The sequence below is a fragment of the Lagopus muta genome, chromosome 10 (genome assembly GCF_023343835.1).
Source record: "Lagopus muta isolate bLagMut1 chromosome 10, bLagMut1 primary, whole genome shotgun sequence".
In the NCBI taxonomy this organism is placed as follows: domain Eukaryota; kingdom Metazoa; phylum Chordata; class Aves; order Galliformes; family Phasianidae; genus Lagopus; species Lagopus muta.
This window is the reverse complement of record NC_064442.1, coordinates 15,710,449-15,734,397: the sequence shown is the minus strand read 5'-3', so window position 1 is coordinate 15,734,397 and position 23,949 is coordinate 15,710,449. Positions and strand designations below refer to the sequence as shown.

The 23,949-nt window shown below is 39.6% G+C and overlaps 1 protein-coding gene across 3 annotated transcripts in view; it reads left to right on the top strand.

The window, feature by feature from the left end:
• The first annotated feature begins 541 nt into the window (after positions 1-541).
• RORA (RAR related orphan receptor A) overlaps positions 542-23,949 on the top strand; it is a 384,562-nt gene continuing 361,154 nt past the window's right edge. The window contains exons 1-2 of one of the 3 annotated variants that reach the window (XM_048955841.1): positions 542-830; positions 2,254-2,398. The gene's annotated coding sequence lies outside the window, so the exon portion shown is untranslated. Of the gene's footprint in view, positions 831-1,295; positions 1,462-2,253; positions 2,399-23,949 lie in introns of those variants that run through there. The other 2 variants (XM_048955847.1, XM_048955840.1) reach the window with 2 other exon arrangements.

The following is a 23,949-nucleotide window of genomic DNA, read 5'->3' as shown; positions in this document are numbered from 1 at the left end:
TGCTGAGCAAAATACACAGGAAGTCTTGGATGTGTTGCTGTATGACTGAGAAGGTTGGGTCCCATCGGTTTGATGCTTTATGTACAGAGAGGGACTTTCAGATTAACACATTTCTATTTTCCCCCCCCCCCTTTTTTTTTTTTGTTTTGCTTTGTTTACTTAAGGATAATTTTAACTGAGTAAATCTCATTTAAAATGCTTACTTTCACTGACCGGTTGGTTACAAGAGCTAAACCTAGTGCAAATAGCTTTCCGCTGCTTCCTTCACCGCAAAGGGCGGCGGGTCGGCTGTGCGCAGAGCGCCTTTCGGCCTCATCGCGCTGCCTCTCGTGCAGCTGCGCCCAAAGCCGTAACTATTCCCTCAGCGCGCGCTGCTGAAGCAGCCGAGCGGCAGCAAGCGAGCAGCTGCGCCAGCACCGAGCTGCCGGGCAGGGGAGGAGCCGGCCGCGCGATGCCCACCGCGCCCCTCGTGCACGGCGCGAGGCGGGCGGCTTCGGCGGGAGCGGCTGCTCGCAGCTCCTCACGGCCTGGGCTGGCAGCGAGCGCCTTCTCGGGGGTGGAAGCCTGCCCTTCCCCGCCGGGATGCTGCCCGTCCCTCTAGTGCTCTGGGGCTCGGAATGGCAGCGGTGGAAGGGCTGAGAGCTCCGTGGCTGCAGGGAAGCCCCTCTGGCCCGGCGGGCCCGCCTCGCCGCCTCCGCTAGCAGCCGTGTTGCGTGCCCGGCTGCTTCGGCACCGGGGCAGCTCAGCCGTCGCTCTCGCAGCGGCCGGCGGCTCCGTTCATCGTGGGCTCGCGTGTAAATAAGGCGCTGAACCTCGTTGGGAACACCGAGGTAAAGTGGGAACGGCTCGAGAGAGGTGGCGCAGCCCTGTGAGTGCGATAGGTGTGAGAAACGCGTTGCCTCTCTGACCCCTCCTGGCAGGGCTGCCCTGAGGCTGCCTGCGCTGCGCTACTGGATCGGCTGCTGTTGTGACCCTTAATGGCTGTTTGATTGTTTCAGTGGTGATTAAGTCCATTCCCTTCGAAGTACCTCTGCTTTTAAAATGGTTTTTATTGAAGTAAGCGCAGAGGACGAGTGGCAGCGTTACTTGCGTATTGCTCTGCCACGTGCGTGCATCCGTTGGGCTGACTGGCAGAATGCTCCACAGCTGTGACATGGGATCTGGTGTGTGGCCCCGGGCAGCTGCTGCTCAAGATGGAGGGGCGAACAGCTGCGTTGAATCTAGACGATCAATTGCTGAGCAACTCGCTTGCTGTGCTAGGGCAAGAAACAGGGTATACCTTGTCCAGAGGGAGCATGGCAGTGTTGTTCACGCGGTGTGGGATATCCTTTTGTGCGTGAGTAACTCTAGAGGGAGGGATAGCTGTGTGAGTTGCTGCCGAGTGGTGAACTGACAAGAAGAGTGTTTTAGAGTAAAGCCCTTTACTCACCAGACATGGTACTGCCACAGAAAAGGGCAAAGGTAGGTGAAAAAAGTTCATGAGCTGTTGTGGTGGTTATGTGAGCATGGCATGTTTTTGCAAGGGAATACGGGTGTAAAGGAGGCTGTGGATCATAGGTTGGAGGTAATAGGCACTGTAGTTCCACGTGGCCTTCCTTTCCTCTTGTTTTCTGCTTGGAATGCTGAAGATTCTGGACAAGGAACTCAGTGTCAGTTATTGTGGTCTTAAGCACCAGGCACAATCTGTTATGGTGCAGTGAGTGGCCTAATTTTTGTCCCTCCTATCTACAACTTCTGTTCTTTCTTTTCTCACCTTAAAAGCCAGCACATGTGTACCAGCACCAGTGTCTATTACCCACAACATTTGAAGATAATTTTTTTTTCTTAAAAAACAAAACAAAACAACACTTTCAAAATTGGAAGAAAAAAAACCAGAACAACTTAACTCTAAACATTCATGGTAGGCCTTCCCCAGAAATGTAATTAACTAGCATGGCCTGTTAATGAACTCTGTTTAGAATCAAGTTTCTTTTCATGTTTGTGTGGTTTCATAAGGACTTGTTGTTCATGAGCTTCATAACAGTATGGCACTTGTCCCATGAAGTGGCAAAGTGTAACAAAGATAACAATGTACACATGGTGGTGGTGACACCGTTACCTGGTCTGTAAACATCAGTAGCAAGCTTCTGCTACTGCAAGAAGTAGCAAGAAGTCTTCAAATGAGACTTCTCACAGCTCTTCAGCTGATTGTATTCGTATGAACTATATTGTGTTGTAAATATGTTTGTTTGTTTGTTTGTTTTTCTGCTGCAGGATAAGTTCTACCTGAAGTTGACTGTATCAAGTGCAAGAGATTTCCTCTGTAGCATGTCTAGTTAAAGATGGAAATTCTCACTGTGGACCAGCAGATCCCACTTCTGTGAGTGGATTTATCCTGGAATGCTGAGGACTTGTGTATGTAAGTCAAGTTACTATGTGTGTGATATAAAAGACCTGAGTGTGGAAATCACACCAGAGTGGAATAAAGGAGACACAAATACTTCTTAATAGTTATAATGCCCTGAAGTTACCTTTACATGTTTAATGTGTGCCATAGTGTAGTGTGTTGTACAGAGTCTTTTCTAGGCTGCTTACTTGAATGTGGAAGTGAAGAGTATTCCCCCTCTTGCATCTTGGTATCGTAGTGGAGGGTGCTTGATAGGTGTATTTGAGTTCATTTTGTTGTGTTTGTAAGAGTACACTACAGTTTTGTGAGATTACCGAAGGTTTGAGGAACACAGCTGAAGAGCATTCTGGCAGCATTGCTGATTCTGATGTTTTTGCTATTATGAGTATAGAGAATGATGTCTGGTATTTGAAACTGGGGAGAACTTAGAATTTTGAAATACTTACCAGCAGTAGAATAAAAATGCAAGTAGTTGGGAGAAATCTTGTAAAGTGATATTTGGCCATACAACAGTTAGTATAAAGGTGGCCTGAATAAAAAGAACTTAGAGTGAAGCAGGACTTTTTCCAAATGCTTTTTATACTCTTCAGGAAAAATTAAAGACAATGCCATGTTCAGCACTTAAAAATTTATTTACAGAAAAAATCAGAGGGACTAACTGAAATCTCTTGAACTCATAGTAACACTTCTTTCTGCATGTCTATGTGTTGTGTAGTTAGTTATTTTTGTTGTGCTGTTTTTGTTGTTAGGCAGAAGCTAGAAAATACTAGGTCTACTCCCCTGGGGTACTTCCAACCTGGTAAGGGCAAGCTTTGTAAACAATCCTTTTATTCCACCAATAAACCCCTCCTTAATTGAGGAAAGACACTAGTTTCTCATTAGTGTTAGAATGGGAAGCTAACTCAAGCTGAAAGCCTCACTTTTGACCTATGACAATACTTAGAGCTTTCCATAAGAGGATCTCCATGTGCATCACAATCATTAACAAATTTAACTTGCCAGCTGCCTTGTGAGGTAGGTAAGCACTGCCTTAGCATGCTGCCTCTACAAATGGGGAAGCTGAGAAACAGGATGTGTGCCTTATGGCCTGAAAAAGCACTTTCCAAAACATATAGAAGACGTTCTTGCCTGCGGGAGATTATAGCCTAAGTGAAGATATAACAAATGGATACAAGAGAACAAAGGAGATTGAGGTGAATGAAGAGACAGGCTGAAAGACTGTATGGTCACTTTGAGACCGATATGCACAATTCAGTCCTATGGGTGTGGATGTTATTTCATAATACTTCAGATTTCTCACTGACATTTGTAGAATTAAAAACCAAGGACAGTTTCCAGAAGCATCATGGACATAGATTAAAATGATGCTAAGCAGTATAGAGGTCAAATTCTTAGGAAGAAAGCCAAAGCCTTTCATCTACCACAGACAACAAAATAGAAAGGCTGGCATGCTATGACTTGAATGAGACATAGACTGAAGTGACATTTGGGTTTTATTAATTGTGGGAAAAAGTCAAAACTCTGACTTGCTACCACTAGCATAGTAGATAGTGCTAACTGCTCAGGACAGGGGAGCCAAGATGTCCTTTGAAAGCTTGTCCCAGCAGTTCAGAGGGGAGAAGCAGCAATTATAACCAATTTTTTTCCTTAGCTTTCCTCTATTTAAAGCAGCTCTTTTTTTTTTTTTTTAATTCTAAGTAATCAGTCTTGGGTGATAGACACTTCCTAGACAATCCTGAGGAAGGAATGTGCTCTCTGTGAGATGATGCTAGATCTGTGGGTGTTTCTGTAATAGCTGTGGACATCTGATTCTATTTCCCAGTGCTACAATCTCCAATTGACTCTTTCTGCAAGCCTCCCACTACTTGTGAGTGCCTTAAATAGTTAAGGAATCACCGAATCATCTGTAAGCATAGAATCATGGCGGCTGTAAAGCCAGAAAATTCTACCAAGGAGATTCTGTAGAATTACAAAACTGAAATACATTTGACAAAGCGAGAAGGTGGCTATGAAAGTGTAATTAACGTTGGAGGCCGTATCTGTGGTGATGTTTGGATGTAAGGGTGCTACTGTTACTTTATTGAGGAAGAGTGTGTCGTTACGGATGGTAATGCAAAATATTTGTTTTGCTGCTAATGTTCTTGTAAGATACCATAGGTATTGCATTGGCAACTGTTTACTGTTTTGGTGCCAGCAGTGAAGTCTGCAGCCTGCATTCAGCAGCTGAACAGTGTTTCTCTTCTTGGGCTATAGCAGTAGTACCCTTTGCCACAGTGGTGTTTGTTTTCAGCTGGTTAAATGCATAGTGTATTCTGTTGGAAGAAAAAAGAAAACCTTCAATGCTGGAGAGAGGGCAGTGGCATCAATGATTGTTAAGTGGTGCTCTAGAGATAGCTATTACTGTCTTTCATTTTCAACCGTGGTATATTTCTGGGTATGAAAAAAAAATGAAAGATTCCTAGGCCTTTATCCATAGGATCAGTCTAGTAAAAAGTTGCATGTAGAGAAGGGGAAAATAGAGGTTGGCTATTCAGAGCTAGAAACGATTGGCTGTATTTTGATTAAATGTCATTAGTGCCACTTAATGTCAAATGCTTATTCAGCTTATGATTTAAAGTCATGCAATGCATGGCATTATTGTACATAGGAGACATTCATGCCTCTAGTGCTTAAATAAAGTGTTATTTGCATTCTGGAGCATCCCTAAACATTGTTGTTAGAATTGTTATTTTAAAAATATGTTTTGTCCTGCTTTTAGAGCACACTTAATCTTTTCCCCATTAATCTGCTTTCCCTAAACCTTTCCCTAATACTTCTGAAGGATCCCCGACCTGCTGTGCAGGCTATACAACAGAGCAAATCTAATCATGTCTGGAATTATCATTTTTATCAGTTTAATCCATATTTTTCTGTTATTTGCTTTCCAAAATCTTAGATGTTTTATGTACTGTGGTGAGTAATGGAGCAATTGTGGCCGTTAGTATCTTAAAAAAACAACAACAACAAAAAAGCAGCGACAACGCAGCTAAAATAATAGATTTTCTGGAACGTAGCATTAGTGCTCCATGTTCCAAGCTTAATCCTTTGATTTATTGAATATATTTTAGTCTTCAAATTGTAGATCAGTTGAGAAATTGTGTCCCTGTGTTTAACTTTTAGAGCAACTATTCTGAATAGTCCTGATTATCACTTGGGCATTGATCATATGCTCAGCATTCTGTTCTCTTTCTGAATTTGTTTTCATGCTCTCATATGAAGCCTTAAATTGCTATTTTTTTTCTTCAGAAAGCTTTTATAAAATGACTTACAGCTAAGACAGTATCTATTTTCTTTAGGCTACAGTTTGCTGTCATAGAGCGTAGCTACAAGCATCTAAGAGAACACCATCTTAGTTCAAACTAGGAGGCACGTTTGTGGAGCTCATTTGAATTTAGTGGTCTGAATGGAATTTGATTTGATATTTCATTCTTACTCCCCATATGTGTGCTACTTAAGGACATCAGTGAAATGCTAGTACTGGCAAGGTCTTCATCTAACAAAGTAACTACTAGCGATACCCATTTGGATGAGGATGCTTTGTTATAAATACATGAGGTGCTCAAGAGCAAATGAGGTGACTTCATCTGGATTTTGTATAGGAAGAGCTGTGGAAGTGCCATCCTTCACTTTTGGGGTTTCCTCTTTTCCCTCATGTGTATTCCAGGTAAGCTCTGTAATCAACACAGCTTTCTGTTCTACTTCTGTCCATCACTTTTTTTGTTGTGAAGCTGTGGGACACTCAGTGTCAGCTCACTGCTTGTTGTTCGTGTGAAGCTCCACTGCTGCTACTTCAGTAAGGCTGCTTTGTAAAAATGTAGTTTAGCAGAATTTTTGCATGCATTATCAGGCTCTAAACCATTTGCAGAAGGTTTGTTTTGTACTGTTTTCATTCAAAGCAGGACATTAGGGCTCCGGCCACATTTTGTTATCCATTTGAGTAACTTTATTCAATTTAGAGCTCTCTGCCTAACCACGAGCGCTAAATTAATACTAGATTTTCACTCTGCCTAGTGGGAACACTAAATAGATAAATAAAAACCATTGCAGGATAATTGTAGGTGCTGTGGGCTGAAAGCCAAACCAGGCCAGTTCAGCCTTTGAGCTCCGTCTGCCAGCTTTTCTTTTTTCCTTGCCCATCATAATAGGGTATTCAATTATAATCTTTTCTCTGTATGTACAGTGGAGGTTTGCATACAGTGGCCCAGAGGCATTATTAATCTCAGTGCATTTGGAGAGTGAATAAAAAGACTAAAGGTTTAAGGGAAAAATCTCTCTCCCCTGTAGCTGTATTCATCACTTAAGGTCTTTGTCAAAAATGTACTTTTCTTCCTCCCTCCCCCCATTCCTTGGAGCATAAGCTAGAAATGACTCCAGAAGTTAGAGGACAATGGAAGCATTAGTAGAGAGATTATGGATCTTGATGTGGAAGGTGGGGGTTGGGGAAGAAGGTAGAGACAAGGATGGAAATTCATAAATACGTGAGTAGACCAGTGTTTAGCAGTGCTTAAGAAGCAAACAGTGGTGTAATCAATCAGGGTGAAGCTTTCCAAGCCTTTTGGAAAGAGTTAATACAAGGGCTGTTTCTATTGCTGGCAAATAGATTAGTTAGGTTGCAAGCTTATTATAATCATCTAAAGAAAATTATTGAGGAAAAAAATGCATGTATTTGATTTCAATCAATTACAGAAAATCACAAAGATGCTGGAAGAGTTCTGTTGGGGAAAAAGTCTTCTGGGGAGGTTTGGTGAGTGATTCTTCTCTTGCAGTTTCTGTGTGCTTCCCTGTAATGTTCTCATGGAAACCTAAACTACCTTAGTGTTTTGGAGAAACTGAATATCATGGCTACTACTGAAGGGATTTTGAGTTGAGCAGGGGTGTGTGGATCCATAGTCTCATGTCAGCATTATAAATCAAGCTAGTATGATTTTCAAGGCAGTTTCTTGTCTGTTTTCTGCAATGTGAGTAGCTTGGATCAGCAATAGGGCATGATGGAGCAAGTAGCAAAGTCATCCAAGTTGTAATCTTTATTTGTTGTAGGTTAACCATTCATAAAATGTAGCATTCCAGATCATCATGCCAGGAAATGTTCTTTCCTGTGAGAGCAGTAGATATTGGTGCCATGTACTTTATTTTGATGGTCAAGCTGCATTGAAGACCTTAGAATAGCATTATTGCTGCCTCTGCTTCAATGAAGTTGCTTCATTCTGTTGGTAGCTACAAAACTGTTTACAGTGCTTTTCTTGTAGTGCTCCTGTGCAGGTCCTGCTGACCATTCCTTAAAACAAAAGTAGCTGTTTACTGATGTACTGAGTCCTTTCCAAATATTTAGATGCTAACATCTTTGGAGAAGGTTTAAGTGCACAGCCAACTGCCAGATGCAATCTAAGTAGAAATGTACATTATGTTGCTCAATTAGATTTTCAGTTACGCTTATGAAAGCTGCTTTCTCGTATGCCACTGACGTAATTAAACACTATTAGAAATTATTCTAAGTGACAAACAATTAGTCCTCTCTTCCCCTGCTCTTTCTTCCCTTTTGATAGTATTTATACGTGACTACTCAATAATAAAAAAAAAATACTGTTTAAATAACTTGTCAGTGTCTAATATTTAAAAAAAAAAATCAAACCAAAAAGAAACCCCACAGAACTTAAAATGTGCAAAGAACCCCAAACTACAACTGAAACCAAATGAAAAAATTCCACACCTCAGATATTGTAGAATTCCCCAGTGGAAGGCTTCACGCCTGCCTACTAGTAAACTGGTATTCTGTGGAATCTGATTTAACCTGGATAATGCTTTAACAGTGTCTTCCAGCATAAAAGCTTTAACATTTCACATCAGGACCTTGATTTACTTACCATCTGCTCAGAGGTCTGTCATCAACAGAGATGATTTCTAGCTCCCTTCAGATAACTGGCGTTGGCAGAGTTCTGCTAAACAGTCTATAACCTTGAAGAGAAGGAGTATATGATAACTCATGCATGTCGGTTAACCTTTCAGAGGTGTAATTGTCTTATTTCCTAAATAAAACTGTCAACTGCTTCAGTTTTTTCCTAATCTTTTTTTTCCTCCCACCGTCAGAAAAGGACAATAGGAGATAAGGAGGAAAATGGGCTATTTTTGGTTTTAATTTGTATTAACATCATTAACAAACTTTTATTTTAGTAATACTTTTCTGTATTATTCACTGCTATGGTAGTGATGCTTATTTCAGAATGATTTAAAGAATGTACTTGTGGCTTAAAAAAAAAAAAGCTAGTGCTACTATCTCATAGAACTTATCCCAGCGAACTCTAGAAACTTAATGGAATCGGGTTGTCAAAAGTCAGTCAAAAACTGACTGACCTCAATTTTAGCTTTAACACCAAGTCTGCCATTTGAGGAGGCTAATAATACATTTCTTAGGCTGTCAAGTTAATGACTGAATTAGTCATTAAATTTAAAGAGCAAAAGAATATTTCTATAGAGGCAGCTACATTTTTATGTTTGCTTTGACTGACGTTTAGATGTTGGTTAGGCAGGTTTCCTATTATTTTGTAGTATATTCCTAGTCTTCATTCTTTTGGCTGGTTGGGGTGGAGGATTTTCTCTTCAGACAGCTAGAAAAAGAATCACAGTTCTTTCCAGTGAATCTGGACGAACTGGCTGTGAACAGAACACTGCGTTCTACCTAACTAAACATTGCTCCTGATTTATTTTATTTTTATTTTGGGGACAATTTTGATGCTGACAGGGTCCCACTTGTAGTGGTAATGAGAACTATAAGCCTGGGCAAAGAGTTTAAGATGAGCTTGAGCTCTTTTTCTAAGCTTTAAACATGTTTGAACCCATATTGTTCAGACTATGGTCTTTGCATGAACATAGACAATTATTTAATTGAATCCTTTAGATAAATCCTTTTCAGCAGGATTTTCTCGCATGGGAAGCTCTACCAAATATAGGTTAACTTAGGCCACTTCTGTCAAAAGAAGAAAGGAACTGGGATGGAAGTAGGGCCAGTAAGCCACGCTGTGAGCCAGCAGGGAGATGGAGAGTGGCAGGCATGTTTAATCCAAAGCACAGCTTTATGGTTGAGGGCTTGCAACCAACTTCTAACTGAGGCAGATGATTGTAGTTTAGGGTGGGGGGGAAAATAAGAGAAACCCTGCAAATTTGACTCTTGATTTTTTCCGGTAACTTTTTAACACGATGTCTGTGATTAATGGGTTCTTTATTCTACTGTTCAGAAGCAAGTTGGAATGCAAGGTGACTTTCTAAGGAACAGGCTGTGTGCAATCTACTTTGAGGCTTTGTATACTGTGAGGGAAAGCAAGCTCCCACATTCACTGTGGTGTCTGGTTTTTCTAGGTACTTCCAGCAAGTCAGCATAGGTCTTTTCCCTACATGGTAGGGAAAGTCTCACCATATGAGCTGGTAATTTCTTACTGGAATTAGTTGAGTTGATGTCGTGTAGGTCTGGTACCTGCTTGCTTCCTCCTTTTGTATCTGACTGTCAGGTGTGTTCAGTGTTTATAAGCAACTGAGAACTTACAGATGTTGTCAAGCATACAATGAATTAGTGGGCCCCTTGCTGCTTCAGTAAACTGAAATACATTGACTGGGGCTAACTTGGATTACTGTTGGACAGGTAACAGATGAGAAGTATAACTGCTGGAAAGAACAACAACAAAAAAAAAGGCCTAGGTCCACAATAGATTCTCCATAGGGAACGCTAGATTTCTCTGCTGCATGAAGGACTGGTAACCTGGAGAGACTGGGCAAAAAGTCTCAACTATGTTTACTTGATGTAAACATTCATTTTGCAGTAGTGAAAATGTGGTTGTGAAACTTGATTCTGTGGAAAAATCTCTGAAGATGTATACATGCTTTGCATGTCAGCAGCTCTCTAACAGAATTCTCTACAGCTTATTCTGTATAAACAGGAGTGTCATTACTGTTTCACATATAGAACACAGAGATAGAATAATTGGCATAAAGTTGGTTAATAGTGCCAGTCTGCTTTTGGGTCTCTGGAGGCCAGCTGAGAATTATACTGCAAACTGTCCTTCAGTCTTTGCTTCTAAAGAAGCCGTTAGGAGACTTTTTAATGCTTAATTCTTAAAAATATTTATTCAGTAAAATGTTGGATGGGCTGGATATCAATTTTAATGGCAATATTCCTGATGTACGTTGTTTCCTCTAAGATGAAAAACAGAATAATGTGACTCTGAGTGGTGTCCAGGTGCAGCAACACCTTTTTGTATTGCGTTTGAATTCCTGACTATGTGCTAGGACTGCAATTAATTCAGAATAAGGTTTGGCATAAAACACCGTAATTTGGCTGTAAAGGAGCCCAAATTAGCTTAGCTGTGATTAGCTTATGAATGTTTCTTTACTGTTAGTGATTGACAGGATTCCCACGGACTTCATACTACAAATAAATATGATTTATTCCTTAATGAAAGTCATTGCTAGGCATGTTAAAATAAAAGAAGCTACACTGCAAACCCATTGTTGCTTTTTTTTTTAAACACTTAAGCTCGTTAATTACTGTGCAAGTAGTATTCATAAACATCTGTATTGTAAGCCATTGTTGTCTGCACATGGATGTGGTTGGTTTTTATTCATTTCTGGGTACTGACGAGATGAGGTTATGAAGATTTTTTGTGGAAATGTCTGAACACTACTGTGTGCAGAAGTTGGTCATTTGTTAGGCATGAGTTCCTGTGCCTCAAAGTGTCTCGTGATAAATGTCAAACACATTGAGATATTCAGGTATCAAAGCTAAAAAGACTGCACTTCTGCAGAAGCTAGTTTTCTGTTCCTAGTGTATTGTAGGATGTACAAGTTTGGGACTTTCTTGGTGGGATTTTGACAGATTTAGACTGTCTGGCACTCATTTAAAGCAGGTGATCTTGATTGTTTAATTCTGAAGATTTTTGAGAAGTCATATTCGTAGTCTTAATGGCTGCCTGCCATTCAACTTAGTCTGCTCTGCTTCAATTTTGTTCTGCAGAGGCACAAGGGAAGCTGGAAAGGAAGCAAACTTACTTGAGAGAAGGGGAATTCACTGGTACTAGAATCTTCATTTTTTTTTTATGATGTTTTGCCTAAGTTTCTCTCATTGGGACTGTCATTCACATTTTTGCTTTGTATTTGTCTGCATCCCGTGCTCTGCATTTTTTTTTTTTGAATTGTGCTTGGTAAAACTCACCAAAGGGTAGATCATCAGGCAAAACTCTTCCCTTTTACTAGGGCCTATTGTGAAGCATTTTTTCTGTCTTTCCAAGTGTCACCTACTCTAATACCTTAAGTTGTTCTGACCAGCCTTCAAAGCCAGGAAAGTGTACAGAAACATCTGTAGATGGAAACCCTTTACAGGTGCTTCATTTAAAAACAAAACAGCAACAACAAAAAACCCCAGACATCTTCTAATGTTAAAACACAGATGTAGAACTCTGGTTTCTGAACAGAAGGTTGGTTTAGTTACCAGATAGCCCCTCTGATCTGTAGTAGCACAAATGAATGGATTTTTCATCTGCAGAAGGCAGAGAGAAAAGAGGAAAGAATCCTGAGAGGACAGAAATCAATTTCAACTTGCTGATCCCCTCTGGCTTGTGATTCTTTCAGTCATTCACTGATGCCATAAATTAGGGCAGCATGAAGGGTCCAGAATGAAGCAGGGCACCCTGCCTCAGCAGGAGTGTTCAAGCTTCCATGTATGACACGAGTCCATTCTCCCCTTTCCACACTGAGTGGAGCTCTGGCACAGGGGGAGGACCTTTCCCTGTTCTCTTATTTTGTTCTGATAATCTTAGATGTTGGAGATACAAGAGCATAATTATTTTGTAGGCACTTAATATTCTTCTTATATACTTTTTCTGTTTAATTTTTTAACTAGCTACGCTTTTTATCAAATGTCCTAGCTATGTTTCCCTGATTTATTTTCTTATTTAATAGGCTGACGTCTCCAGACATCTCCATCACTAGCAGTAGTAGATGATTTTGATAAATATTTGGAAGCTGCCCAGGTCATGCATCGCCTTCAGATAAAGCATTCTTCTGTTTAGAGGTCCTCCATTGATCTTCTCACTTTTAAAGTTCCTCCAAAATGTGTGAGAGCAGGCTGAAAACATAAGTTAGGCTTACAGCAAATACTGCTATCCTTTTGTTGAATTAGATAAGTAGAAGGTAATGCAGTCTGATCATGAACTAACATGACCAGAAATGAAAAGGACCAGATCTTCTCTCATCTTTCTATTGTTCTGGAGCCAGAATCCTGCTATTCCACTCACTGCATGGTTTCTGTCTCGTGGTTTAGTCGTGGAGGAAAGGTGTACTCTAAATCTGTACAAATTGAAGCTTGATTCTATATTCAAGAGATAGTCTTTACTTTTCCAAGTACTTCCTGCAGATCATTCTTTTCTGCTATTTTCATCTTTTGGGAAGCCATTTTCACGTCACAAATAATGAGAGGTTTAATATTACATAAGCTTTGGGAAAACAATATTGAGAAAGAGGGTGAAATTATTCAAGATACTTTTTAAAGCAGGCCAATCTTTCTGTAGCTATTTTGAAAACTTTTTCATATTGTACATTTCCACTGTGGTCAGGATTTAGGCACAGTAATTACCATCCTACTAGAAATCTACATGTTGCAGTGGATATTTGTACCATAATGATGGTAAATGCAAGCCATGTCTTATTTTTCAAACATATTATATTAGGGAATCATTCATCTGCTTCAGGCTAACATTTTGGTGCAGATCTCTGGGTGCCTTGCAGACAAGACAGGTGTAAAGATTTCAAATGCTGCATCCTAATCAAACTTGATTTTAATGAAAATATCTTAAGAGAAAAGGGAAAGTATGTAATTGACCTGTCTTTGTTCATCTGAATGTGATTCAGAAGAGAAATTCAATAATAACCAACAGAGACATCACTTAAGCATACAGAAACTGCTACTGTCAAATATGCAAACAGGGAGGGGGAAAAAACCTCCAACTGCTCATTGATTTCAACTGAGATGAATTACATCTATAGATATCCAGCAATTCTGACTATGTTTAAAGGCATTGTCCATATAATAAAAATATGCATTCTAACTATGGTTCTGGATGTCAGGTGTGGTTGGGAATGACTCTGAGTGGAATAACAAATTATCACTAGTCAGGCTTACACTGGATGTTGGTGGGCACCAAGCCTGTTATGCCACAGAAAATCTTCACTATGAATTTCTTAAGGTGTTTTGAGTCTGCCTGGCTTACTGAATCTCTTGTACACAGTAGTGGGCTCTGCTTTTCAAAAGGAACTTTGTCCCACAGGGCTGGGGACCAAACAACAGAAAATATGTGCCAAAGATCAGGAGAAGAATTTGAGGTAAATGTCCTTATGGAATCGTTTGTTGCTTCATCAAATATTGAAGAATGTTTTGAGAATATTTGCAATTATTTAAGAGCATACCAGCAAGAGTTCTGTTTGTAAAACCAGGAACTCAACCCAGAAGCAGTAAGTACGCAGCATTCCGGGAAAATCAAGTTGCAACAGGAATCAGTGTTGGAAGAAAACTGGCTTAATCACTAGGTTTTGCCTGTTGATGGTGGAGCCCAATTCTGCTCTTCCAATCCCAGCTGTAAAGAATTAGCTTTGAATAGTTTCAATACAGCTGGGTGTGACGTGCATTTCTTAGCCTGTCTTCTGCAGAAACAGTGCCTTGTTATGTTTACCAAAGTGAACAATAATGCCAAATAATTTGATTGGCAGAAGAAGCTAAAAGACTGTCGGGGACCATAAATATTATCTGTAGATTCATTAGATAGAAGCCATGGGATCTTGACTTGAGCAGTATGTAATGCATTGCAGTAAATGATGTGTTAACTTCAGAGTAAATGAGGGGTAATGTTTTTAAACTTGAAAGAGGATATGTGGAGATTAGATTCAATTGAAGGGGGTTTGTTTTTTGGTATTAAGGTGTCATACCGTGGAACATGTTGCCTAGAGTAGTTATGGGTACTCCATCACTGGAATTATTTAGGTCTGGTTAGATGGGGATTAGGGCAACCTGATTGTGGCAGGAAGATTGGACCAGGTGATCTTTAAAGGTCCCTTCTGGTCCAAACCATTCTATGATTGTAAATGTGAGAGGTTAGGTTTCTAAGGGAGGGAATGAACCTCTTGCTCTGTTAAATGCAATACTAATTACCTTGGTAAATAGTAAGGCTAGAAAACAAAATATTGCATTGCAAAGTAAATATATCGGGCACTTAAAAACACAAATTGGTACTTCAGAAGAAGTGGAGGAAAGATGTACTCTACCATCAAATCAATTTTATCACTGTGAGAAGCCAGATTATGGTTGTTTTCCAACTTTCATTTTAAAAAGAGAAATCCCCTTTGTCCTGGGAGGTAGAGCTGTAGGTCTTAGGAGGTTGTAGCTGCCATATTTGACTTCACATAGCTCTCATGCAGTGCTGTGCAAAGGAAGGATGTGATCAATATGATACAGTAGAGAATTCTTGTAAGGATTTAACTAGTTTGTTTTGATTAAACATGCCAGCTACAAGGAAGTGACAACAATTTCTGCCATATGTAAACAGAACAATTTTGTAATCCATTTATTGACTGCTGTAACTGATGGAAAAGCTTTACCGTCAGCACAATATGTTCAAATCATCCCCTTTTTCTTCCAAAAAAACCCAACACCAACAACAAAAAACACAGACCAGCAGGCACAGCCTGTTGAGACTGTGAGGAGCCCTGTTGTGCAAGCTAGTCAATAAAGAATTACAGTAATCTAATCCTGAAGAAAGACAAAAGTGTAAATAGCCTTTTGAAAGGCTTCTTGAGTTGGAAATGACAACTACTTGGCAGCAGCCTTTTGAAATGGTCTGGAGATACTCTGGTAATGGAGATGAAATGCTCCTGCGGTCTAACATGATTTTTAAATGTTTCCAGCTCCTAAAGAAACCATTTGATTGCAAACCAGAAAAATATGTGATGGAGGAATAACCTCCTTTGAGATTTACAGCCAAGAGGCAGTGTGTCTGCTTTGTCCAAGGAAAGTTTGACCCGGGATATTGAAAATTCACCAAAAATTGTACCGCTGATATTATCCAGTCTGCATCTGTTACAATGGGTAAGCTTCATACAGCTTCTTGAGACAATTACTGCTGTTTAGGCCACAGTATGGTATCTATACATCATTCCTACTGTGGGACTTGTGTCTTCTTTAGAGTCCTGAAAGACTTCCCGTATCTTTCAGTGAGCCAATTCAAACTTCCATCTTCATCCTGCACAGACCTTTGTGCTGATCTTCTGGACAACTTAAACTCGTAATTGCTGACTTTTATTTTTTTAGGACTTAGATAATTTTTCTTCATGTGCTGTTAGTAAAGACATTTTCCATTTCATGCGCAAAAGATTTTAGAAGAATAATGCTGTCTGATAGAACAATAAGGTCTCTTGTGACCACAGTAGGAATTTGACACTTGTATTCCTGTGAAAGAGGAAAACCACATGTCTTTTCCTTTTATTGTTAATTTTAAAACAAAAGTTACAAAAGAGAACTGTTAGTAAGAATGACTTAAGCTCTGCAGTATTCTATTACTGAGCCTGTTAGTAAAAAAAAAAGATTGAGGTAGCTCTTCAAACTGCACAAGATCAATCTGGAAGTGTACATTGACTCAAACGAGAAGGTTGAATCTCATATCATTCCAGTTAGATTATTTACTGCAGAAATTCTGGATTTTCTGAAGGTTGATACTAAATCAAGTGTCTGCTTTATGTAATTTTGAAGACTCTTTTAGTTGTAGAATCTTTTCATCTTGAAACGTATACTTTTCCCCTAGAATCACTCTGTAGCTGCCCCCAAGTTTGTTTTTTGTACTTCTGATCTTATAAACAAGTGTTTTAAAGCTCTATATTTTTCAACTAGCTTGTCTTGTGTATCTGAGCTCCCTCTGATAGTGTTCATTGGCCTTGGCAATTATTGTTCTCATGCATGTCTTTTGGGACTATCTTCTAAATGCATTTGAGGGGGTTTTTAGTAGTAGGAGCAGCAGTGCTGGAACTGCACCCAGGTACGTGCACCGAAGGATTACTGACTGGGGACTGAAATAGTGAAAAATAAGTTTAGGATAAGCATGATCTCTTGTGCCAAGTGTCACAAAGAAGTGGTACAAGTATGTGTTTGGTTCCTATGTCTGGTTAAAAGAACACAAGACTTGCACTGGAAAGCAAACAAAGGGAATTACGTGTGCTATTATATAATATAAGCCTGATCTTCTGCTACTTCATTTACTCCCAGTGCTTGCTGTCTGAACATGAACATTGCAAGGGATAGTTTAGAACCTGTGGTCACATCAAACTGCTTGCATGCTTCTAAAGACATCAGAAGACAGGTCTAAATGCAATTAAGCACGTGCTTGAATTCTGTATTAACTCCTTAAGGTTGCATTTACAGAGGCAAATCTGAGCATTCTGGTAAGATCCTATAGAGAGGGAGGGACAGGCTTGCTCCAAAGGATACAAGGTAGCTGTGGATTTCCTGTAGCACAGAAGACATTAAAAGTGCTTGATTTCAGGCAATGCATTTTATGTAAGAAGCAAACATTCTCAGGGTCTTTTCTTTTTTTCCTTTAGATTTATCTTTTATTCTAAGAAATTAAAGTAGAGATACAAAGATGCTCTTTGAAGTTAAACTTTGTAATTTTTAATCAGTTCCTCTGTGTTTCAATCAATCAGGAAAAAAAGCCTTCCCACAATAGATCTTTGTTGGCTTCTTTGAGGAGCAGGTAAGAAGAGAAGAGCATCTTTGCCTCAAACAGAACATAGTCCTTCTCTCCAAAGCTGTTTGCTTAGGGAAATGATGTTGCAGGGATCAGAGGAGTGGGAGAAAAGCACAGCTGAGACTGTGCCAGAGGTGTGAGGCACAAATTCTGTCATGGAAATTAAGACAATTGTTGCTACTTCAATATTCAAGTAGCAGTAGGAGCTAAGCAGTAAGGCTGAGATGGGGCAAATATTGCAAGAGAATGAAATGCATGAAAAATTACTGGAGAAGGAGGAAGACGAGTGAGAAATGGAGAGTGAAGGTACAAGTGATAAGAAATAGAGACTAAAAAGGATTGAAATACTTTGAATGAAGTTACTCTTCTTGAGAATAATGAAGAAGTAATTAAAGAACTCCATTCGTACGCAGGTGAAGCAACGGTAGGAGATGTGAAGAAATACAGAGGAAAAACTTTTCATTTCTGCAGAAAGTTTACCTAGAAAACATTTTAAAATCCCAAACTTCGTTGTAACTTTGGCATTTATTCAAACAACTCTTCAGTTGCCTATTTGCTTTTATAAAATTGTGTATGTTTATAAGAAGGTGGTTATAAAACTACCACTAGAAGACACTATGAAAAAGAACACTGATAGCATTGTAGAAACAATTAGTAAATATCTTACAAAAGCTAATGCAATTAATGGTAATTTTCTTGTTGTTTAAAGACTACATGATAAGCGAGGCTGGTTTTACATTTGTTGCTTTCAGAATGTTTTTCTCACATGAAGTAGGAGTTTTTCATTTAAAGATGTGATTGTATAATCAGTCTGTATTTTCATGAGAGCCTGAGATCAACTTGATGGCTTTTTATTCTTGTACTTCTTCAGTTTTGTAAATGGTGGTCTTATGGTAGTTTGGCTTCTTTGCTTTCAATTTATTTTTGTTCAGATAGAGTTTTTATGGAGTTACCACCCTAATTTTGGTATGAAAATGTAGTAAGGCATTTTAGTACAGCTTAACATTCAAACCTGACCTAAAGGTAAGAATTTGCTTGAGCTACGTTTGGTAAAATGTAGTTTAAAAAGCCCTTTTAGAGTTCATACTGTAAGAGTTGCTGTGAATTTGTGTTTCTGTGTAGTATTAGCAAGTCAAATACTGAACTACTAAGGACTGAGAAGAACACTGACTACAAATTGATAGTGAAACTTACTGCTTTTATGAGAACCAGTTCATCTGCCTCCATGTGCTCAGAGTAGATTAAGTAACACCAAGTGGTATGACTTGAATAGTATGTGTGCATGTATGGTCATGTCACTGTGGTGTAAGCAAATATTTTATTTAAAAAAATTCTTAGCTTATATTGATATAATTTCTGTGTCCAGATCACCTCTAAATAGTTAAGATACATTTGGGAAGTTTAATATGTATAAAAATCTGAAGTAAATTTTAAAAGAGTTTGATGAAAAATATTAATAATAAAGTATTTGTATAGTTTGAAATCTTCAGAGTTTGCCTTTTTAGGCTGAATTTGGGAGTCTTTCATCACTGATGTGACAATTGAGAGAAGAATTTCCTACAAGTCCAAACTGTAAGAAGTTCTGATAGGGATTTTTTAAAAATTAAATTCATTTTTCAGAATATAGGTATTTTGCAATGAGGAATAGGAGATCATGGAAGCACATGGGTCAGAACAACAACAACAAAAAATCCATGCTGTTACTGCTATTTCAGAACCAGAACTATATGAGGATTTGATCTAAAGCCATCCCTCATGTGAAGAGAATGGTAAATTTTAGAACCTGTGGGAACAACGGGTTCTAAATGTTTTTGCACAAAGGAAAGAGAAGCAAAAACCTCTGTGCCTTGGAGTAAGAATGTAAAGTTTTGTCTTTTTCTAAAGCTCTTTAAGGAATGCCTTGGGCAAGGCACTGTGGTGGTGGTGCTCAAGCTTTGAAAAGTCCTTATCCGTGTAATGTGTGTTATAACTGGAAGCACTTGATTCAGTGCAATTCAGTGTGGGATCTCAGTTTTACATTTTTTTGAGTGAGCATCTGTGTCCATGTTTTCCTACTAAAATATGAGAAGAAAGGTCCAAATTATACAACGAATAGCAGTTTGTTTGGCTTATTCACCTCTCCTTTTTTGAAAAGAAAAGGAGTTCATCTGGCAGGGGATTGCTGTCACAGCCTCCATCATGACAGACTCAAAAAGGTGTGACAGTGCCACGCAGCAAAGCACAGTTTGTAGAAACTATGGCTTCCCCTATGTCCATGTAAGCATGGAAACTGCAGCCTTGTACTGCTGCAGGATGTACGCCTTTGGCGTTGGGAAGCTGGGAGGAGAAAGCTAAACTGTGATGTGCAGGCTAATCTGTCACCTGTTACTGCAGTTCTCCACTTGTGGTCCGGATGCCTTCTGCCAGAAAGCAAATGTCAGTACTGTTTACACCTTACTTCATGCCACTTATAAGCAAATTCACTACTAGGTTAAGGCTGCTGATCACTACTTCTAGGAAGTAGTTCAAATGCATTTATCTTGTAGAATAGTATCTGGGTACTACATTATGGATTTGTACCATTTTCTTTCTCTCTTGTCCTCTGGACAGCGGGGAGAGCTTAAAAAAAAAATTTAAGGGTAACTTCAGGTAAAGGAGGGAACTTTTGTGAGCTCTCTAACTGCTGAGCTATTAGATGAAGAAAGAGTTCTTTCTATAACTATTAATGAAAGACAGATGCACCCTTAGTGGTTGACAAGGGAAAGGCTTCAGAGTTGGAAGTTCAGTGTGGAGGCAGCTGTTTTCCTGCAGTGAGAATTGTTCACCTGATGCCTGGAGCCTTAAGACACAGCTCTGCTATTGTGTGAATCTCATACCTGCCCAACCCTCCTTCTGCTCTGTACAGGAGCCCTGGCACCTGGCTGGGCTCTGAGGATTGTTTTAAGACTTTGAGTTACGCGTTCTGTCATTGTGCAAAAACTTTTGAGTTCTGTTCCAAAATTTCATGAGCGTTTTTGAAAATACTTAATTTTCTTTTTCTAAGCCTGCTTTTGAAAGGTAACACAGGAGCCTCTGCTGAAAAGCGGCTTGAACTTCATGATCTGCAGACAATCAGCCCTATCTGAAAAAAAAATTCTCAGGCTTTACTTCCGTGGAACTCTTCTCAGTATGTGGTACTACATCTTGACGTGAATGACCTCTTTAAGTAGTCTTTATTCTGATCTTCCCATTTCGTGTCCTGTAGCAATGCCTTTGGGAAAAATCCGGATGAGGCGGTAGAAAAACTTTTTCTGAATGAGAAATATTTGTCAGAAAACTGCGAGGAACACTCCCTAAAGACAAAAGTGTTTCAGGAGCTCCATTGTTTTTGCTAGACTTGTGTCAAATGAGTGGCTCTCCTTGACTGGAAAACCTGAGGATTGAAGCTCACTCACACTTTTATCCAGACTTCACCACGCTGCTGTCAGAATGTGCTTTATAGGTGCTTAATGTAGTCTATAGTAATTTAAGGTGAGGACTTTGTCTACAGTGTAGTTTCATCCGTTTTCTTGACAAAGCTGAGAACTCTAGTTGAGGTGGGTGCAAATTATGTGTTTAGTTACTTTTACCTGTGTGAAGCAGTTAAAAAATGAAAAAGCTGAAAAAATAGAATGAGTGATTTATTGTGGTTTCCATATGTTAGAAAGTTAGTTTTTATCTGTTTTCAGTGAGTCCCTTTCTCCCTTTATGAACACTAAAGCTCAGTGTTTCTTTTCCTTTGGAAATTAAGGTTCCAGCACAGAATGCATTTCCATCTACTTGTAGCTTCTTTAATGGTGCATGGAAATTTTACTCAGGAGACGATTTTTTTCCTTCCTGGGGATGTATAACAGTTATTATTTCTATCCTGTATTTATTTTAGCATGCAACAAGAGAGGGGTAAGGCATCTGAATCTCTTTATATGGAGAAATAACTTCAGAAAACTGTGAGATTATGCAGTGTAATTCAACCCAGTAATAATTTAAAGCATAAATATAGAATCAAATAATACGGAAGGCATTTAAGTTCAGTAGTGAAACATCTCTTGGTCTGAATGCTGATAGCCCTATACTTTGTTAGAAACACTTTAAGTCTGAATGTGATTCAAAATTACCTGTGGAAGTCTGGAGCATAATGCTCCTACTGCATAAGAGGTGGTTGCAGCACACCAGGAGGTTAATATCCCAGCTCAGCAATTTCTGTCTGTTCCTCTGAGCTCTTAAGAGCAGAAACTTTGACAAATGGCATCTCACTCATAACACAGCCCCTAAGTACAAGTCGCCGGTTCAGCTTCACCTGGGCAAGCTGCAAATTTACCTGTTGCCGCTACTTGATATCTTCACCTTGCTAAATTGATACAGAGTGCCAAAGTAATTCTGAGTGTACATTACTTAAGATCTGATTGCACCTCATTAGCTCAGTGGAGGAGACACCAGTGTGTGGGCCTGTCGACAGTCTACAGTTAGAAATGTGTTAGGCAGCCTAGACTTGCTTCTTTGACTTGTACTGCAAGTGCAAGGATCTGGATTTAAACTGCAGATGTGAAAAGCCCATTTTTTAGTCTCTATAAGAGAAACCCAGCTCTGGATTTTCTACTCCTTTACTCAGTTTTCACATGATCTTCAGTATATCCAGTTTGGAGAGCATTCAGGACATAATGTGAATCTCCACTTTCTTTTCTGTATTTGTAAAGCACTCTAAAGCTGCAGCAGGTAGAAAAAAATCTGGGACATCCTAATATGCTCACTGCTCGGTCGGCACGATGACTGTTGCGTTTTCTGGGTACGAATTTTGCAGTTTGTTAATGCAGGTCAGGATCATTCATACCTTGTAGTATTTTTCAGTTATTAAACAGAGCAGTCTACAGTAGGAATTTGCACAGTATGATTGTGGAATATTTGCAAGTGGCCTGCAATTACTTTTTGGCAGGTGCAATGACCATGTTAATTTTGCTGTACTCCATAACCTGCCTGATCACCTAAGCTGTAGTAGTAATAAGCTCTTCCTTCGTTGTTCTGGAACTTGAGTGAGGTTAAGAACGGCCTTGCATAATGTAGAAATAGCTGCACAATATACAGTATGCACAGTAGAATAACGTATACAACTTCCAGGAAATAAACATAATACTGTTCCAATTCACAGTGAAATTAAAACAAAATTCCTCTGTAATAAAAAGCAAACCTGAGACAAGACCGAGTCAGGATTGAAGCTGTGAAGTGATGGAGGTTCATGCAGGAGTCTCCTCTCCTTTCTCTATTGATCAAGGAGAGTTCATGGGCAACAGACCTACTGGGTTTTGCAGACAACTTGTTTTTGAATGTCACAAGCAGTTGACGATGCCTTTGTATCTTGGAAGGCTTGCAGCCTGTTTGAATGTGTTAGCCCAACAGAGGCATGCTTCAGAGCTAGTTTCCTAAAAGGTGGTGGTAGTTGTTTCTTATTCAGTTATTTTTCTTCTTCAAGTTTGGGGTAAACCATGTGGTGTTTGAATAACCAGATCATTTTGTTCTGTTTGCTGTCCTAGAGATAAAGGTACGCTACTGTCAGGTAGGATTTTATTCCAATAGCAGAGCGACTGGGTTGGACTCATGAAAAGGGGATAACAGTTCTCAGATATTGCATTCTAATGAATAGCTGGCTATTATTCAGTATTTACCTATTGCAGAAGTTTGATGAATAGGTGGAAAGCTAATTATTGACTTTCTGTATTTGTGAGGCATAGTGCTTCAGAAAGTGCAGACTGCTGAATACCACAGACAAATCTCTGTGAGTATTCACTTAAATTTAGAAATAAATTTACTTCAGCCAAGCATGTCCTCATTTACTTATTTGCCCTTAATGGCTTTTTGCCATTGTTTAGCCATCTGTTTGGAAGGTACACAAGATGAATTCGAGACAATTGAAAATCAAGGAGCAGCTGTGTAAAAGCTTAGGTACTCTTTGCAGTATCACTCATCACTTCATCTGGGAAAGAACGAGGATTCTTAGAAAGCTGACAGGTCCTGTTGGTATGGCTAACTTCTGTGGATGTGCTGCTATGGTTGCTATGCCGTGACGAGGTTAGAGGTGGATCCCGTATTGTGCCAGCTGTAGGTCAAATTGTGCTGTTTGAAAGCCTGCTGTGGAGCTCTGACCAGCTGGGACAACTCCTATTGGGAGTTCGTGGCTCAGGTGACTGGGCCCTTCTTTTAAAAGGAACACTGCATTGTTGGAACAGAAATGAAAACGAAGGGGGAAGAGGAGAGGAAGAAAAGATGTTAGAGTAGGGCAAGGGCTACAAGCAGGTCTGTCACCCTGAGGCTCTCTGCTCCCCTCCTTTGCCTCCTCTGAAGCTCAGTCAGGTCGCTGCAAATGTGCTCATCAGCCTGACAAGGGCAGAGTGCTGTTATTTAACTATTTGTGGTTCTTTTGATCTCTTACTTCCCTGCACCGGCAAAACAAGTACTGTAACTTGGCTTGAGCTTCTTGACAGCTAATATTGAAAGAGGTAAATAATTCCACATACGTTTCCATCAGGGTGCCAATTTTGAACCCATTTACCATTTCTTCCATATTCCTGGTGGTTCAGAAACTAAACAGAGAGAAATAGGCAGTGAATATTCTGCTTAGTGTTTGGACGTAGATGTACTCACCACAGTATTCTGGGATGAACACAAGGATCATATGGAGGGTTATTGTTTTTTCAAGCAGCTCAGTTTTCCAATGTGGAAATAGTATTATCAAATATAATTTTGTGGTTTAAAAAAAAAACAAAAAAA